Below are 18,942 nucleotides of genomic sequence, written 5' to 3' on the forward strand. Positions count from 1 at the left end.
TTGTCTTGGGGGTAAGCAAACCCTTCTTTCAACTTGCATCATGGCTGAGGGAGGGGGTCGTGTTGGTGTCGCTAGAGTGGGTAGCAAGTGCTGGTGCGGCTTGAAGGGGTAAAGTGCCCCTTTTGCACCACCCGCCTCGCCCACACCCATGTCTACACTTCATTCATTGAACACTGCGGTGAGGACTAGTTGACTAAATGCACAGATTTGTTTTCTTCCGCATCTTATACCACTACATAAAACATTCTCATATTGTGAAAAGTAGGTATATCGATTCGTTTGAAGGAAATTAACATTCAAAGCATGACAGATACTCAAAAGAGCGGTTTCCTGCAATCGAAATAAGAAAACTCGTAGCAGAGGTGCTTCTTTTTTCGTGACGCGTACAATGTAAAAGTGAGATCCGATTCGGAAAAAGCGAACTGAGTGACGTGTGTCGGTGCTTGCTCAATGTTGAATGAAATAAGCTTTCATGAAGTATGACGTAGCCAACAACAGAAACAAACTGCTGCATCTTAAATTTAAAAAAACAAACAAAGTGCTGCACATTCATGGTAGAACATGGACATATATTGAACTACGCGTATTTTATTATGAAAGAGAAATAACTATTTTACAAAACGCTTTACAGTCATCGTGATGTCGACACATCTGTGTAGTATCATTAGTGCTATTTAGATGAAAATCCCTGAATTTCAACTAATTCAGTAACCTGTGGCAGAAGAACCTTTCGAATTTTTAGTTTCGGTTTCTGCGCCGCCGGCGCCGCCACTGCCGATGAAAATTAGCCGCGCGCCGCCGCCGATGAAATAACTGGCGTGCGCCGACAACGCCGCCGCCGCCGACTCTGAACGACCCCCACGCCGCCGCCGGTCGAAATTGCCTCGGCGCACATCGCTAAGGTCCGTAGGTACGGTGGCTACCGTAGTGTTACAGTTCTAGCCTCTGTAGTAGGGTGCCTTGATGCCCGCGTGTTCCGCTGATGGTGAGGACAGGCGCGACGTCTGCTACGACGGCCGCCATTGCCCCTCCCGCCGCAGCTAGACAGCATGCGAAAGGCGTTTTACAAGGCGCTTGCGGTGCGTGGAAACGTCCAGAAATAAGCGCGCGCTGTGAGTTCTTTCTTTTTCTTTTCTTTTTGAACTTTGTACAGCTTTTAGTGCTGTTGTTACCTAAATGTTTATTAAGAGAACGATGTACTTCATATAAAGTGACGGCCTGTGCATGTGTTGTGCACTATAGGCTGACGTATAGACTTCATTATATTTAAAACGAATCCTCTTCGGCTGCAAACGAGAGTTCTGGCAAGTCTAAACACTTAGTTATTTGCCTTGTAAACTCTGCATTCCAAATATGCAAATAATTGTTTAAAGCCGTCATATGTGTGCCAGCAGCAGCAGTAGATATATCGCAAAACGCGAATTTTAGTGTTGCGAAGCTACCAAAGCGCGATAATGACGGCTTCTTTTGCTAAGTTTATACTTTGTTCGTTTATCATAAATTGCATTATACGTATTGTACACATGATGAAGTGCCGAGGGGCAGTATTTAGATTCAGATTCTTTATTTTTCTTGAATTACACCAAGAAAGGTACAGAAGCTAAAGGTATAACAATACCTGACAAAAGGCCTCTGTACTGGTTATACATAAATAATAAACAACAAATACACAGCATATTGTTTGCAACATACAAAATGTTTAAATCTAAAATGTAAAGATGCACAAAAAGCTCGATAAGGTCATAGCTCAATGAGAATTTGAAAGAATACCTAGGGATATATCGGAGAAAAATGTTCATTTGCACAGAAGTAACAAAGAATATGTAACACGAGAGAATACATGCAAAGTACACTTTGTTTAACAAAACATTTGTGTCAAAAATAAAGAAATAAATTGAAAAAATAAAATAGGTAACTAAAATAGATAATAATAGAGCAAAAACGTAAGATCACAAGTGCTTCTAAACAAATACACGGCAGGTCATTATCCACAAGAAAAAATGCGTATATCCAGCTATAATAAATTTAGAGCTTTCTTACCATTATTATGTTTGATCAAAAGTTGAAATTACGTGACACTCGAGAATTAGTGTACAGGTCATTTATTTGTATGCATAAATGCTATGCTGACACAAGCAATTACGCAAATAAAGCACTCCATCACAGAATTTTTTCAGGACTGTCACTGATTGCTTCACAGTGATCGTGTACGAGTAAAAAAAACGACTTACGTAATAAGTTAAGACTAGATGGGAAGACAACTTTGAAACACAAGAACAGTGAAGGATAAAAACAAGTATTTAACAACGGCAAACGTATATATATTGGCATCAGGTCAGCACAGAAGGCATACTTTTCAGTTAATTGGGGGCATACAGCTGATCTTAGTGTGTCGATGTCTTACGAGAGGTTGACGCCAGCACAAGTTTTGCTGGAATTCTCATTCAAACTATCGGCTGGCAACTGTCAAAGGTGGATGCGCCGCTGTATTCGTGCGTACCTCTCAGTGAGCATTCTGTATATACCCTCCTTGTGCTCCGTGCATACACACAGGCTGCGGCGGTGTACCTTGCTTAGGTATCCTGTAAGTGAACGAAGCGGCGACTTCATCGTGACTATTTTATCCGTGCACCAAGAGTTGATGGCCGTAAAGTGCTCTTCATACTCTTTCAGAGCTTTCATTACTCCACTGCTCGGATATATAAGGTTGTCTCCGTCCAAAACATACTCTTTCAGGGATGTCAGTGAAGCATACTCGTCGCACGCAGTTCCAATAAGAGCATCTTTGCATTTTGCGCACTTCACGGACTTCAATATTCCCTTCAAAATGAATCCTGCGACGTAAAACGGAATACTGCATTCTGTTGCCGACAATTCTTCAGGGAACATAATCTCAGAATCGTCAATCTCTTCAACTTAGTTCTCGACACAGGCCTCCTTCCACTGGGATAGCAGGTCTACAAGGTACTCTCGGTCATCAAGTTCGTAACTTCCCATCCGCGGAGTTCGCAAAAATTGGTTTACGCTCACGAGTCTCAGAGCGCACTTGATATCATAGGCACAGGGAACCGGCTTCATAAGCCGCACGACAGAAAAAAAATTCTCTAAGCAGTCTTGCAGCAGCCTACTTGTAAGAAAGAACTCATATCCTTCGTCACTTAGGAGCACTCCTTGGAGGCGAACAACAACCGTAGTTGATATGAGCAGGCCAGCTTGCGACGGTTTCCAATGTGATGTGGTGCCCATTTTCGTAGTTCTCACTATTTCCATTGCCATGTGCTAGGTATCTAGGGCTTCAGAGTACTTGGCCTTGTTTCTGTGACTTAACGCCATTACTGGATGCCACGAGGACATCAGTGCATACCACTTTGAAATAAGCTCTATGAACCAATCTGTTGTTTCCGCTTCCCGTTTTAGTAGCCCTTCCTTTATAAGGAAGCGGATAACTGGAGGGGCTATCCGTGGCCTGTGCTGGTGTGAACTTCGGACAAGTTTGGCGCTACCTTTAGTTCTCTTTCAAAATTGTATTCAAGTACCGCCTCAACATATTCCACGTTAACCTTTGTAGAAGGCAGGCTATTTTTGGCCACTGTGGCCTCACTCAGCGTGAAAACTTTAGAGTTCAAGAGTTGGCCCCTGAGGGTTTTCAGCACGTGAGCCGGATCAGCCATGAAAAAAAGTTCCTTGCCATCCATGCACTGATGACGTATGGAACATACTGTCGAAGAATCTCTGTGACTCGAAAAGCCAAATTCCCTCCACATTGTGCGGTTCACGGAGCCCATGTCAGATGTGACTACGCGAACATTCAGAGATATTCGACTGCACAGCTGTACTAGTTCCAATACATAGTTTTTCAGCAAACAACCATCGACGGTTCTCGCAGCCAATTCATAAGCGAGAATTTGCTTCCACCTTTGGTTAAGGCCGCCTAACGTAAATACAAGAGCGTGGTTCGCAGGCTCTTGAGGCTTCGGGGGAAGCGTTACTCCTCCAAGAAATGTGTCTTCAGCACGGCCTAGCTCAAACCCCGGCACTATCTCCATTTCGTCCAAAAAAAGGACGCAGTCCTTATCGACATTCTCCATGTCTCAGCTTTGCATTTCATAACATCGATCACTTCGTGAAGAATGCCCGGGAGGAACTTTAAATCTTGAATCCTTCGCGTGAGTGTTCTGTTGGATGGGAGAGGATATAGCATTTTTCTTAGCGTTTCATATCCTGTTGTACCACAAGCAAATTTAATTTGAAGGCCTTGCTTGATGGTGTGCGGAGACCAAGAGTTTCCCAAGCTGCTGCTTCTTGAGAGAGCGCGAACTTGATCATCATTCAGAAATTTAAAATTTTGCGAAATATTTGTTGCGTCACTCTCAAGTTTTTGCACTTTTTTCTTGAGACTTTGGATTGTGTTCTTGGCAGTAGCATGATGCTGCTGAAGTTTAGCATACTTTCTTGTAAGGTCAGCAAGCTTCTTCAGTTCTGCTGATTCTGCCGTAGCATTTGACGTTTCACCAGTACCATTTGATGTTTCAATAGCCGCATCATTGGCTTCTCCTAAATGTGAATCCCTAGAGTTTGCTGACAGTTTTACTGTGGCGTCGCTGAGTTCCGTAACGTTGTGTCCGTAACGTGACATTCCTTTCAGTGAAGACTCATGAACTGCATGGCTTAGTGGGGCCTCTCGCGGTATCTCAACTGTAGCTGGAGATTGACGTAGCCCCGGAGCAGACTTGCTGGTCTCTCCACCGGAGGGTGCGGGCACAGTTATTTCCTATTGTGGTCTTCGTTCCTTGGGCAGCGCTGCAAGCAGAAACGTATGTATTCATAAATGTTTTCATGTAATGCCAATTTATGTCAAGCCTGTGGTTAGTTTCATAACGTAACAAATGCTGCTGGTATCTGAATGGTCATTAAAGCTAGGAAGGTCATTCTTAAAGCTAGGAAGGTTGTTCCCCCAACCTTTTCCACTGGTATAGGGGAAAGCTTGTTTCACCTTATTAAGATTCATTGAACCGTGGACTTCATTCTACGCTTTACTAACTGACAAATTTTTGCTTAATGCATATCTTACGGAGTTTCCACAGTATCATAACCAAATTGTATTGAAAATTCGTCCCTACAAAAAAAAAGCCTCTAATTCGAATCGGAGCTCCATGTGCCACAAGCTAGATGTTGGCTATGAGAGGGCGTTAGTGGAGGGCTTAAAATAAAGTAGGCCACTAGGTATATTTTCACGTACATTGTAGTCCCGTGTACATGAGTGTTTGTGTTTGAGTAAAATAGTCATTACACGTGAGATTATAACAAGTGCACAGCCTCATGCTCGATAGCAGAAAGCTACTGCCAGTGTGGCTGGTTAGTGCCTAGAGACAGTGAAATACACTCAAACGTTTACAATGTATGAATTAATTTGGACACAGCATAAACGTTCCTCTTTGGTTTTAGCCGTATTGAAGTTGCAGCTGCATGTACACAATGCCTGTAATCGATACTTTATTATGTAATGCCAGAGTAAAATTAAAAACATACGTCTGAAGGAGAAGAAAGTTGGGACTGCATTCGGTTTTAGCTTTTTCCAACCATCCACTTGGTTTTGCTCGTAGTTGTTCGATTCAAAGTGAGCCTGCGAAGAAAATTAGAATTGGGTGTTGATGGGTGCTTGTATATTTGATGTATTACACAAGTCTTCTACCTCACGCATTTTCTACAAGCGGGATTCGCTTCCCCGAATGGCTCGTGTACTGTCCAAATGCCGCGGACAATATGCGGTACGACGTTTGACTACTTGACGATGCCTACGCTCTCAACAAAGAAATAATGGTGCGCCAAGTAATGCTGGCTAATCAAATTACCACGCATTGAAAAAGAAATATTTACTTACGCTGCAAATGTGTGATGCATTCATCGGACGCCACTTGTCACGCTTGACTTGTACCGTACAAAGAAGCCGTCTTTTTGGGCCTCTTGGAAATCGGTACAGCTTCCAGCCGTTCATAGAATGATTGCTGCACTGCGGCACACAGCACCCGGGCATGGTGACGCAAGCGAGTGCATAAAAGCGAGCGCAGAAACACGAGCGAACGCAGAAACACGAGCACCGACCAAAAAACAACACGCACGCCACGCACAAGTGACCGGGCGGGGGATCCAGAATGGTGGCCACGCTGCCGCCAAGGCCGAGGAGGCGGCATCTGCCCTTTCAAAAGCTGACTCCCCTCTAACCGGGGGTGCGCGCATTGAGGCACTCTACAACACTGCCGCTATCTAGCCACCCTACCGTCACGTGCCCCGATCCAGGTAGCCGTGACCGACTGGTAGTAGAGGAGTTGGTAGTTCCACTATACGCGATATGACGAAACTTGCCGTGGTCGATTTTTTTCACCCTCTACGGTTATCGCGACAACTTGAGAGTTATTGAGGTCTGGCGAAACTCGAGAGGCTACCCTTCTAGCCTCTCTAGCGAAACTCTTTAGACTGCGCTCGGTCATTAGTGATTACAGTAACCGTGGGACTGTCGCTGATCCACAAAGGATCCGCTTCGGGTTTCCGTTTCACTTTTGCATGTCGCTTGCCCCTGTGGCACCACTAGTACTGCATCCGAACCAACGCGTCACTGTGATAAGTTGTGAAAGTACGTATATCTAACACAAAGTAAGTATAAAAAACGTATTTTGGAAATGGTAGTATTTTTGTACTACGTGCAAGCTTTCATCACAGACACTAATGCAGCGATGTCATCTTTATTTTAGGCAATCAAATTTTATTTGTGCATGCCGCAGAAATAAAACCAGCTTTGCAGGAAGTAAGACAGTTGCGGCAGATATGAAGCAGCCGTGAAGCCAAATACGGGCCAACGTCTGCCAACATTTGACAATGCTGTCACAACATGAAAATGCAATGTTACCACAACATCGCTGGTGCAACATTGATAAAATGTTGGTGAAATTTGAGCAACATCTGACAACATTGATGCTATGTGGCTGAATGTTGAACAACGTTCAACAACATTTGCAACGTTGTGGCAACATTGCGGCAACATGGCGGCAACAATTTGATGCTACTAGGCGGGCTGCTTCGGGTACAAAGAAAAGTTCTGATGACGGACGACTCGTACGGTTCTCACCTTCCCACCCTCCTACATAAGACTCTCACCTAAGTACATTAATCATCAGTCATGGTCATGAAAAAGTCTTCCACGCAGGAGTACGAGACACACTGACTCAAATCAGGGAACAATATTGGATTCCACAATCACGACAGCCGATCAAAAAATTGGCAGATCCCACGTACTGTTGGAATCGATGATATGCGAAGCAGAAATGAGAAAGGTTGATATGTCACTTTAACATCAGCACAACGTTACGAGGTGGAGGTTAATGATGTCGTACATGACTTCCGTGTCATGATTATCACGTTTGGATGTGTCGTTTACCTTCGTCATATATTAAGTATATGTGGAGTAGCAAAACGCCCGCGAGCACGCTATGAGCGTGGTATGTTGTCATGTTCTAACACGACATGCGTGTCAGGATTATCATGTTTGCAGCAGTCATATATTTTGTCATCCAACAACATCACGTACGTTACACCAAATTTGGTGTATGTGGAGCCAGCAAAATGGCCACGAGCGCATAATGAAAGGCCCAATATACTCCAATGTAGCGATGACGCGCGCGCACGCTGGGCACAGCGATGCTGCGTTAGCGAAACGTGAGCGCTCTATAGTCTGACGCCAGGTGCGACCGGCACGACCAGCGTCCGTCAGCGCAGCCCAACGGCAACCGGCACGAAATGCGACATGCTGCATTACGTGCCGATGCGTAACCCAGACAACACAGCGTCTCCTCTTTCTTTTCTTGACGGAGGAACGCCGGATGCGCTGAAACGCGCATGCGTCAAAGCAACGCAGCCCGGCGAGTGGCTGCGAGTATAAGGCGGGACCAACGTTTCTAGACTAGGTCTAGAACCTAGTCTAGAAACGTTAGGCGAGACCGGCACCTGGCGTGGCAAATGCCGGAGGGACGCAACGAAATGAACGCCGGCGAGCACGCGCACCGCGTCATGTCGAAATGTATTGGCGCCTTGACTATGGCATGTAGTCATGTTCTCAAACGACATGCATTTCATGATTATCATGTTTGCGCCTGTCATACCTTCATCATCTATTGACGTCACGTAATACCAAATTTGGCATATGAGAAGCTAGCGAAACGGCCGCGAGCGCATCATGAGTGTAGCATGTAGTCATGTTACATGACACGCATGTCGTGATTATCAAATTTGGACGTGTCATTTGCCTATGTCGTCCGCTCGCGTCGCGTAATATCGCGAGTTCGGTACATGTGAAGCTAGAAAAACGACGGCGAGCGCGTCATGAGCATGTCATGCAGTGATGTTGATACATGACACGCATTTCATGTTTATCATGTTTGCACCAGTATCATAACTTCGTCATCCATTCACGTCCCGTAATACCAAATTTGGTATATGTGACGCTAGCGAAACGGCCAGGAGCGCGTCATAAGCGTGGCATGTAGTCATGTTGTTACATGACACGCATGTCATAATTTTCATGTCAGGGTCTGTTGTTTGTGTACGCCATGCAATCATGTCTTACCATTCCAGTTTTGCAACATGCCATGTGAACGAAACCACCCTAAAAGCTCCAGGACATTGAAATGTAAATCATGACATACATGTCATGATTTTCGTGTTATGACTAGTCAAAAATTTTCTTCATACAGTCATGTTATGTAATAACATGACTTTTCGTGTCGATACTATTATCGAAACGGCCAGGAGAGCTAAAAGTCGTAGGCGGCTAGATAGATACGCTCAAATTTGTCGCCGAAATTTGCTAAGAAATGCTTCGCATTAAAAAAAAACTATACATTGCTATGTTATCAATCAACGCCTCCAGTCTAAACCAGTTGAGCAAGTTTCACCTTGTATGCCCCAGGATCGTTGTAATCAAACCCTTTCTTTTCTTATAAGTGGAGTGGATTTTGTGGGTCCACTATACATAAAGGGCATCACCACGAGCGCCCTTACATTGTTTTTTTTTTACTTGTGCTGAACAAAAGCTATTCACGTGGAACTTTTGAAGATTTGACGACGGCCAATTTACTTCGCGCTTTTCGGAGATTCCTATAACGTCGAATCCTCTGTCACACAATGTATAGCGACAATTTCCGAACCTTCGTCAAAACTCCAAAGATCTACAGAAGCTGGCGAAGAATTACGCACCCCGATATACTCACATTTTCTCCTCATCGAAGATTCAGTGGAAGTTAATTTGCCCGAGTGCTCCTTTGTGGGGCAGATTTTACGAGAGACTCGTACGTTCTGTGAAGACCTGCTTGAAGAAGATGCTTGGTCGACGTCTGGTCAATCAGGCAGAGTTAGTTACTTTACTAACGGAAGTGCAAGCAGTAATCAATTATCGGCCTTTAACATATGTTTACAGTGACACGGATAAGCGGTACTCCCTATCTCCAGCAGATTTTGTCGTTGGAAGACTGACAAGCTACCACCCTACTACCTTAATATCAACACCTAGTCGACCAACGATGACCTGAAGAAGCCTTGGAGCAAGAGAGAAGAGGATTTGCAAACTTTTTGGTCTCGTTGGTTAAAGGAGTACCTCAATAAACTCAGGAACTGCACATTCAACCAAGGAAAAGGTAATCACATATTGAAAAAAAGGCAATGTAGTTCTACTCGGAGAAAAACATCGTCCAAGGCAACTTCGGAGCTTGGTTCGCATAGAAGAACTGATCGGTGGACGGGACGGCATCGTATGGATTTGCTCTCTACGCTTGCCCCACTGCAATGGGGTGAAGCGTTCTGTGCAGCTACTGTACCCAAAAGTGTTTTGGCTCGGGTGAGTTGGTTATCCATGTACTTGGGTTGAATTAGCGCAGCACACATGAAAACGAAAGGGGACATTGTTACGCCTGGGCGTCCACACCAAACGTCATTGCATCTGCAAAGGCAATCTGTGTCAAGGCCAGTGAGCGAGCCCGCGTGATGTCATAATCTCAACGATGTCATGCAAGCGTTGCCATACAGTCTGGCGAGTCTTACACAATGCATGGCAACATCATTCGTCCTTGATAGCAACCCAGCGCAGCGGCTCCGGAATTGAGGATCATGACGCAACCCAGCGGTGGTTCCTGACTGGAGGACTAGGATATCACGGACAGCAGCGCTTCTGATTGGACGTTGGTTACGTAAAGGTCCACCCGGTGCCTATAAAAAAGCCAAACGGCGCGTTGCCAGCAGCTGACCTATGCGTCAGACAGAAGACGTCTCGGCTCTTCGAGTCCCTAAGCTGTCGGCATTAGTGCTGAATCTGTAACGCCTCTATTTATATGCTGTATATAAACCTCGCCTTAACTCACCGTCGTCTTGTCCGCTCGTCTATGAGCTCTGCGCACAAGCAGTAGCGAGCTGAGAAACACACGCAACCAAAGGGCTGGTGACCTTGGTGGCGATTTGCGGAGCAGTGGCGCCTTTGGGACCGTGTTGACCTCGCGCCTCGTAACAGTGGATGGCAGCTGCGGGATCGGCCGGCGTCAGCGACATTGATGCGGTGAGTGACTGATGTTTTCCTTTCACTTCACCAGACTACTCTAGCACAGGTTATAGTAGTTTAGAGAAGGGCTGTGTGAAGCATTAGAGTGAGCTTTGATCGTTTCAAGCCAAGTCGGAGCGTTTTGAAACCAAAGTTAATGCAGAGGGGGTAAACACGGGAGTGTTAAAAATTGCTTGCGCGTCTTGCTAGTAGACTTATAGTGGGTACAGCAAGTAGACTCTTAACAGGTGCAAACAGCAAGAGGCTAGTGTGAACGATAGAGGACCTTAAGGTGAAGGAACTCATCGAAATTTGTGAGGAAGTCGGCAATACTATGGACCGTGCGAAATGAAAGCAAGCGATACTTGAGATCATGAGGGATGCAGGAGTGATGACTGAAGAAGTCGATGAGGCCGGGACGGATATCAAAGCACGCCACAAGGAGGCTGAAAGGCGAGGAGTTCGCGAACGCGAAGAAGCTGAAAGGCGAGAACGCTGTCAGGAGGCCAAGAGACAGGAGCGCCTCGAGTTGAAACGAATAGAATTGACAATTCTACAGTATTTGCAGGTGCCTAGCGTAGCTTCTGCGACAGTTCAGGTGAGCGGTTATAGAATTCGGGACCAACTGCCACCGTTCATAGTCGGCGAGAACATGGCGAAATATCTCGTCAAGTTCGAACACGTCTGTGAGCGAAATGCCCTGGAGCGGTCTCTTTGGGCGCCGCACCTGTTAGCTCTTCTTCCCGGTGAAATGTCCGACGTGATAACGTGCTTCTCGAGGGAAGCGTTTGAAAGTTATGACGAAGTGAAGGAAGTGCTTTTCAGATGTTATAAAATGTCACCCGAGGCTTCCGGTGAAGGTTCTGGTATGCTAAAAGGGGGAATGAGTCACACGTTGACTTTGCGTTTCGTCTGAAAGCTGATTTAACTGAATGGCTCAGGGGTGAAGGTGTTTATGACGATCGCGATAAAGTGGTAGAATGAATTGCATTGGAGCAATTCTACTGCTGTATCAAGGAGGATGTCAAGCTTTGAGTGCAGAACAAACTTGGTGAAGTACAGCTAAACAAGGCAGCAGAGTTAGCTGAGGAGTATTATATTCGCCGAAAGTTGCATTGCAGGGCAGTGTGTGTTGAAAAGGATGAAAAGAAAGAGGGCTTTTCAAAGAAACCTGATCAACGGAAACCCACTACGCACCGTAATTTCAAGAAGGACCCGTCTCTTAGGAAGGACACTGTAGGGGAAGGGCAAACGAAAGCGGAAAAATCGAGTGAGGTTCCTAAACAACGCACTGATACCGCACGGGCGTTTGGATCACGGAAGCCGCGCTAATTTGCTACAACTGCAAAAAGGAAGGGCACATCGTGGTAAACTGTCAGCAAAAGTTTGTTTTCGCAACAATCCGAGAATCGGAAAAGAACACGCGGTTGTTAGAGCCGTATCTCCAAGAAATTAGTGTGAATGGGAAAACGTGTCGAGCACTTCAAGACTCAGTGGCAGCCGTGGACGTTGTCTATCCTTCGTTGGTGTCTCCAGACGTTTTACAGGAGAATGCGCGTGGATCAGGCAGTCGCCGAGAAGCAGAGTGCTTGCTTACCAATCGCTACGGTTGCCATTGAAGGCCCGTTCGGTAAGCTTCGCACCGAAGCGGCTGTGTCTGCCGCGCTTCCCGATAGTTTTCCTTATCTATTTTCCCAATAACACTGAGTAAATCCCCAAAGAGCAGGGTAAATCATTCTTCTCCAATTTAGCATACATGGCCCTCACGTGATCGCAAGGGCGGAAGCTTTTGCAGGAACCTGATCTCGTTTAGTGTAGTTAAACACCACCTGCTTAAGGGGGTGAACTGCGTGACCTTGGCGGCGAGGCGATGGTGCCTCAGACAGGTAATTATCCGGGTGAGTCACTTGAGCAGTCAATCGAGTGGTCCATCGTCGAAGCGACTGGCGCTATCTCTATCGGCGGAGGAGACGACATGACGCTATTGGATGAGATTGAGAAGGGAGCAACTTTCGCCTGTAGCAGAAAGTTGGAGTGAGCTGTCGAGGGTTGATCGAGAAACTCTCATTCGAGAGCAGCGTGAGGAACTCTCGATTAAAGCGCTAATAGAAAGCGTAACATTCAGAATCAAGAAAAAGAATGTTTGTTTTTTGAGAAATCAGGACTTCAATGTTGTAGCTACACAGATGTGCAACGTCGCAAGTATGAGCAGCTCTTGGTACCGCCTAACATTCAGAATCAAGAAAAAGAATGTTTGTTTTTTTGAGAAATCAGGACTTCAATATTGTAGCTACACAGATGTGCAACGTCGCAAGTATGAGCAGCTCTTGGTACCACCTAGTTATCGTCGCCTAAAAGTGGCCTGTTACTGAGGTGGAGCATGATACTCCAACAGCACAACTTAAAAAAGTTCGCTACAAGAAAGGAAAGCTAAACGCTAATGCAGACGCATTGAGCCACGCGTTTTAGTTGGTACCTTCTCCACCTTTCAGTCTTTCGCTGGCGAGTCGGGGCAAAATTTTGTCCTGATCACAGCCTTAGCTGAGCGCTCTCGTCCAGAGTGATCTCAAGGGACCAACTTTATGTTGTATTCTATTTCATTGCGTTGTTGTACGTGTAAAACTTTGAGTTCTTATTTTAGGAGTCTTGTGTCCCCGATGTGCCTCTTCATGTAGAGGGAACTTAATTCTGATAGACACGTAGCTAGGTATATGTTGTACTATACTTTGTCTCGTGTTCTGTCGGGTAACCGAGGGCACTTGCTTTTGTCGTGTGTTGTCTGTTGTCGAACCATTCTCGACAAGTTGCAGAAGCATCCACAAGTGTTGAGACTAAAATTCGTCAGAATTGACGAGCGAAGCTAGTCGACAATTTGTGGCGACAAGCCAGTGAAGTTGGGACCCATCCTCAAGAATAAGATGTGTTCACGGAACTGAGCCTGGATCTACATCCTCTCCATGACCCTGGAGGCGAATCTGGAGGGACCTGGCGAACGAGCGCGCCCGAAATCCGAGTCCCGTAGAAGCAGCTCGTCTTTCCGGTGCATTGTCTGGTGGCGGGGGTGCTGTTACAGATGGGAGTCGACAACGAACGTCATTGCCTCTGCAAAGCCAATCCGTATCAAGGTCAGCGAGCGAGCCCGCTTGATGTTATCATCTCAACGACGTCATGCAAGCGGCGGCATCCAGTCTGGCGAGTCTTACGCAATGTGTGGCAACATCACTTGTCCTCAGGTGCAACCCAGCTTATTGGCTTCGGAATTGTGGATCATGACGCAACCCAGCGGTGGTTCCTGATTGGAGAAATATGACATCATGGCCAGCGGCGCTTCTGATTGGACGTTCGTGACGTAAAGTTCACCCGGTGCCTATGTAAAAGCCAAGCGACGCGTTGCCAGCAGCCTGTCTACGCGTCAGAGAGCAGCCGACGTATGCTTCAGAGAGAAAAAAATCCCGGCTCTTCGAGTCCCTAAGCTGTCGGCCCCAGTGCCAAATTTGTAACGCCTCCATTTTTATGCTGTACACAAACATCGCCTTCACTCACCGTTGTCTTGTCCACTCGTGTATCAGGTCGGCGCAGAAGGAGTCTTGAGCCGAGAAACACACGCTACCAAACGACTGGTGACCTTGGCGGCGAGTTTCGGAGCAGTGGCGCCTTCGGGATCGTGTTGGTGTCGCGCCTTCGTAACAACCTTTCTAGTCGTCTTTGTCGTGTTTCCCTTTTTATTTCCATATGTGCCACGCTAATACAACCCAAGTTCTACTGTACCTATTGAAAGCCACCTAACGTCATCTGTCGGCGCGGGAGACTGTTGTGGCTTCCTTTTCTTTATCCCTCGTAGCAGAGGAGCAGCCACGATCATTTAGTGAGCCTACTCACGAGATGACGCGTGGCCTCGTGGCAGCGCCGACTTACCCTTTTCTTTCTTCTTCAGTTCCATTAAAACCTTTTATCTTGCAAGGCGTGTTCTTTGCTCGATGCCAGCCGCGCCGCAATAGTAAGGCTCAGAGGTCCAACAGTAATGGTGGCTCGAATGCTACTCCTGGTACCACCCTGCGCAAATTGCACTCTGCCCCCCCCCCCCTGGGCACTCAAGATGGCTGAGACACTTGTCTTGTATGGTGCTCGTTGGAGCTCGCTCTCACCGTACTCAAACATTATTGGCGATGTACATTCGAAAAGCTTATGACCATGTCAGTCATGAGGCAATAACTGCAATCTTGGCTTGCCTTCACCTTCCAACACGCGTGTGCACCTTCGTCGAAGCGTTCTTGTGTGACCGAACATTCTCTATTCGCCTGGCTGGGCATGCAGAAGGTCTATTCACGTCCCACTGCAGTGTCCCACAAGGATCTGTCCTTGCGCCAGTCCTTTTTAACATTGCCATTCCTCCACGTGCGTGGAAATTGGCAGCAGTATACCTGACACTTCTTGATGTATGCCTATGATATTACTGTGTAGGTGGTCCACCCAGATCTCGCCCGCTAAGAACAGGGACTTCAAATGGCTTTAGATGTTACCAGTGCTTGGTGTGGCCATATAGGCTTAGACTTAACGATAGAAAAAACGGCATTCATGACCGTTCAAAACAAGTACGGGCGCCGTGCACTGTCAAGCCAACCTATTCTCTTCTCCTTCAATCTCAAACCTGTACAGGAGGTCTCAAGTCTTCGCGTTTCGCGGCTTGAAATTGCTCAGAATGGATCTCCATCTGTGTGGATCAAGATCGCAAAGCAACGTGGAACGGAAACAATTCATCTTATGCGTCGAATTGCCAAAAAAATCGGGCAGCGCACGCTCCACAATGGCACGCCACCTTGTCAAGGCTGTCCTTCAAGCACACCTTGTGTACCAAGCCCAGTTCCACCATCTAACAAAATCAGAATGAGAACGTCTCGAAAGTATTATTCATGAACCTTTGCGTGCGACCACTGGGCTTTCGCGCATGACGATTATTCCGCTCTACAAACAGAATCACAACTGAACACGATTGATGAATTGGTACATCAGCGCCGTTCAGCCCGTGCACTGAAACTGACAACAATTACAAGCGTTGCAGCGTTAGCTCAATACATGGGATGCGCATTACCCATTCCGACCGTTACGGCCACTACTGCTCCGTGGCAGCGTACACAGCTCACAGACAACAAGCCACTTGGCCGTCTTCATCGCCCGATTCCTCGCCAGGCGACTGCGTTGGTCTCCCGTCTTCATCACACCGACAACTCACCAGGTATCCTTGTAGGATATGTCGATGCCAGTATCACCAATGTCATGGTTCATACTGCCCTGCTGTGCCCCCAACTACCACAAGCAGGACAAACGTGCACGTAAGCAGCTGACCCTGAACCACCGTCATATCTTGCTGAACTCGCCTCTTTACGGGACGGCCTCGACGCATTGCAGCGTTTCGTCGAAATGAACTACTTCTCTAAGATTGTGCTTCGCACTCATTCTACGGAAGTGATTCACGACAATCGCCGTACGGCCCGATCGACAGCATTTTCAGATGCCATCCATCAGCTGGCAAGAAATATTGGCACAACCATACGCATCGAATGGGTTCCACGAGTGGCAATGTCTGGTTAGTTAGAGGCGGATTCTGCCACTCGGTCCCCAGCCATAATTTACCCGCTGCCACTATTCCCCGAAGACAACTGCGGAAAAACTGCTGCACTAAAAGGAGTGTCTCCGACGCACCACACAAACACTCACATCGCCACGTGGTTCTGACCTCCCTGGTTAGCTTACCCGCTTAGAGGAGGTAGCGCTTCAGAGACTACGAGTTGGAATTTCTCTTACGCCGGCATTTACCGCTCACTGGCCACAACAACACCGCGCCGCATATAGAAACCACCTTCCCCTTTTATGACGCTCCCATAACTGCAGTGACCGTGACACACTTGCTCTGGTCGTGCCCGAGCTTAGAGCAAGCGCGCCTTCGTCATCTTCGAACAACGGGTCACCGTCCCGGTCGCCCTCCGGACTCACAAGAGTGAATAAGAGGACCGTTTCATCAATTTATGTTAAGTTTTATGCATGAGTGCAATTTGTTTATCTATGTGTAATGAACCTGTGTTTATCTATGCTTGTTATGCCAAAGGACAGTCTTTCAAATAAAAAAAAGAGAAGGGGGGTCCAAGAGTGGACAAGTACTGCACCAGGGTGGCCAATCCTGCTCTGGTGAGGAAGTGCATTGCTGGAAGGTGGTCGCCTGTGAGGCCGCACACCAGCCCTCTTCTTTTCTTTAAACAATTCTTTTATCATGCGTTCGAAATAAATACACGATTAGGAATGGTTCGAAAACTCCATTCGAACCGAATTTTGTCATTCCATGCTAAGCTGCTGTGCTATCTCTGCCCATTGAACCTCAAATATTGTGTAGACATCCATGGTATGTTTGTTGTGTGCATTTTCAATGTCTCTTAGACATCCAGAGAAATCCAAATTACGAAGAATAAATGTACCCGCAACTGTGAAAAACTCGAGCGAATAAGGTTGCAGACACTGAATGGATATTCAATAGATATACATAGACAATTGTTATTAGCAAATAAAAGGTATTTCATGCACTTCACACACTTACCGCATGTAGTTGGTGTGTTAGACCTGCGGTTTCAAGGCAGTCTTGCTCATTGCCATTCAGCTGCACTTTATAGAAAGCATCAAAGGCGTGAGGCTCGTCGTACTGATTGATATGTGGTGTTTAATGTTTCAAAACCACCCCATGAGAGACGTCATAGTGGAGGGCCCCGGAAATTTTGACCACCTGGGGTTCTTTAATTAGCACCCAAATGTGAGCACATGGGCTTCCAGCATTGTCGCTTCTGTCGAAAATGCAGCAGCTGCAGGCGGGATTGGAGCCCGCGACCTGCGGGTCAGCAGCAACGTACCTATAACCACTAGACCACCGGGGTGATGGTCGGATTGCTGTCAGACGACACATTTAAGGCCATTCTGATGGTGTTGGTGCTTTTTTCACACCAGCTAAGAGCCAGACTGCAGTGGGAACACAGGTTTCTAGCACACAAAACAACATGCAGCAAGCGTAAAGACATGTGGGGCTGCGAATAAGTGTCTCTTCAGCTTCCTTTCCTCCTCTCTTTTTTTACTTTTTTCAGTTGTTTTCTGTCTTTACTTCACCTCTATTTTTTAAGTGTGTTTCTTTTGCCCTTTCTATTTTTCTTCCTATTTCTTTCGTTTTCTTTTCATCTCTAACACCAGGCTGGTGGGTGGCATCGCAGCACGTCTCACTTGCCAAGTGCAGCAGTGAGCCGTGCTGTGACGCTACCCACAAGCCTCGGAAGCCGCACATGTATTCATGCCACGCTCGCTCATCTGCTACATTGTCCTTACTGAACAATTCTGCAGTGCGACAACTGAGTGTGTCGCTGCCAGTGTGCGTATCGATGGTGTTTACACTTCTGTCGTGAGTGTGTATGTGCGTCCTGTTCTCACAGCCAGCTGCGCATTTGTGCCGCGTCTTGCCGCCGCACTCGCACGCGACCAAGTACTGTGCGGAAACTTCAACGCACATCACGTCCCTTGGGGGTGCCACACAGATGCTTGTGGTCGAGGCCTTTGCGACACGATCAGCTCAGTGGGTCTTTTGGTCCTGAACTCCGGTGAACTCACCTTCATCCGCCGCAGCGCGGCCTCGACTGTGATCGACCTGACGCTGGTGTCAGAACGCTGCTCTTTACGAGCGGAAGCGCCATGCTGACACCGCTGGGTCTGATCACTATCCGATCACGCTCCTTTCGTGTCACCCTAGCCGTGGTGCCGTTCGCGAATACCGAGTTGTGCGGTGGCCACTTTTCCGCAAGCTGTGCGCCAGTGTAACGAGCAGTGATTTCTTTTTGCGCATCGGGGACTCTGTTGAGCGTGCGACAACGCCCTGTGATGTTACTGCCAGCAGACCCTGCCCTGACATCAAGTTGCTTAACCTCCGCGCAGTGCTCCAGTGCGCACAGAGGCGGGCGCTGCGCTCCTCTGTTGACGGCGCATGGACAGAGTGCAACCGACTGGACGCCGTGAGTCGACGTCACGTGCAGCGGCTACGCGACCGCAGCTGGACGCGCGTCTGTTCTTCTCTGAGGGACCCGCGCTGCCGTCGCCGTGGCTGGAATATCATGCGCATGATGATGTTGCCGCCTAGTTTTTCTCCCGCGGCGAAAGCGGGAGAAAAACGCAAGCGCCGAGGCCGATCGTTCTCGGAGCAATTTTTCGCCGCCTGCCGGGGCTTGCCGCTTCGCCGCAGCACAGAGGCACGTGCACAAAATCGTGAGATGCCCGCCTCTTCTGCCGCGCGGCCAGACGAAGGAGGTGTGCGGTTTGAACAGGTTCACGCACTTGCCGTCTCACCA

The 18,942-nt window shown here is 47.3% G+C and overlaps 1 long non-coding RNA gene across 1 annotated transcript in view; it reads left to right on the forward strand.

The window, feature by feature from the left end:
- The first annotated feature begins 822 nt into the window (after positions 1 to 822).
- The window catches only part of LOC142818057 (uncharacterized), a 427,592-nt gene continuing 409,472 nt past the window's right edge, over positions 823 to 18,942 (forward strand). The window contains exons 1-2 of the long non-coding RNA XR_012895526.1: positions 823 to 1,112; positions 4,646 to 4,814. This is a non-coding gene — a long non-coding RNA (uncharacterized LOC142818057). The remainder of the gene's footprint in view (positions 1,113 to 4,645; positions 4,815 to 18,942) is intronic.

The sequence above is a fragment of the Rhipicephalus microplus genome, chromosome 5 (genome assembly GCF_043290135.1).
Source record: "Rhipicephalus microplus isolate Deutch F79 chromosome 5, USDA_Rmic, whole genome shotgun sequence".
Lineage (NCBI taxonomy): Eukaryota > Metazoa > Arthropoda > Arachnida > Ixodida > Ixodidae > Rhipicephalus > Rhipicephalus microplus.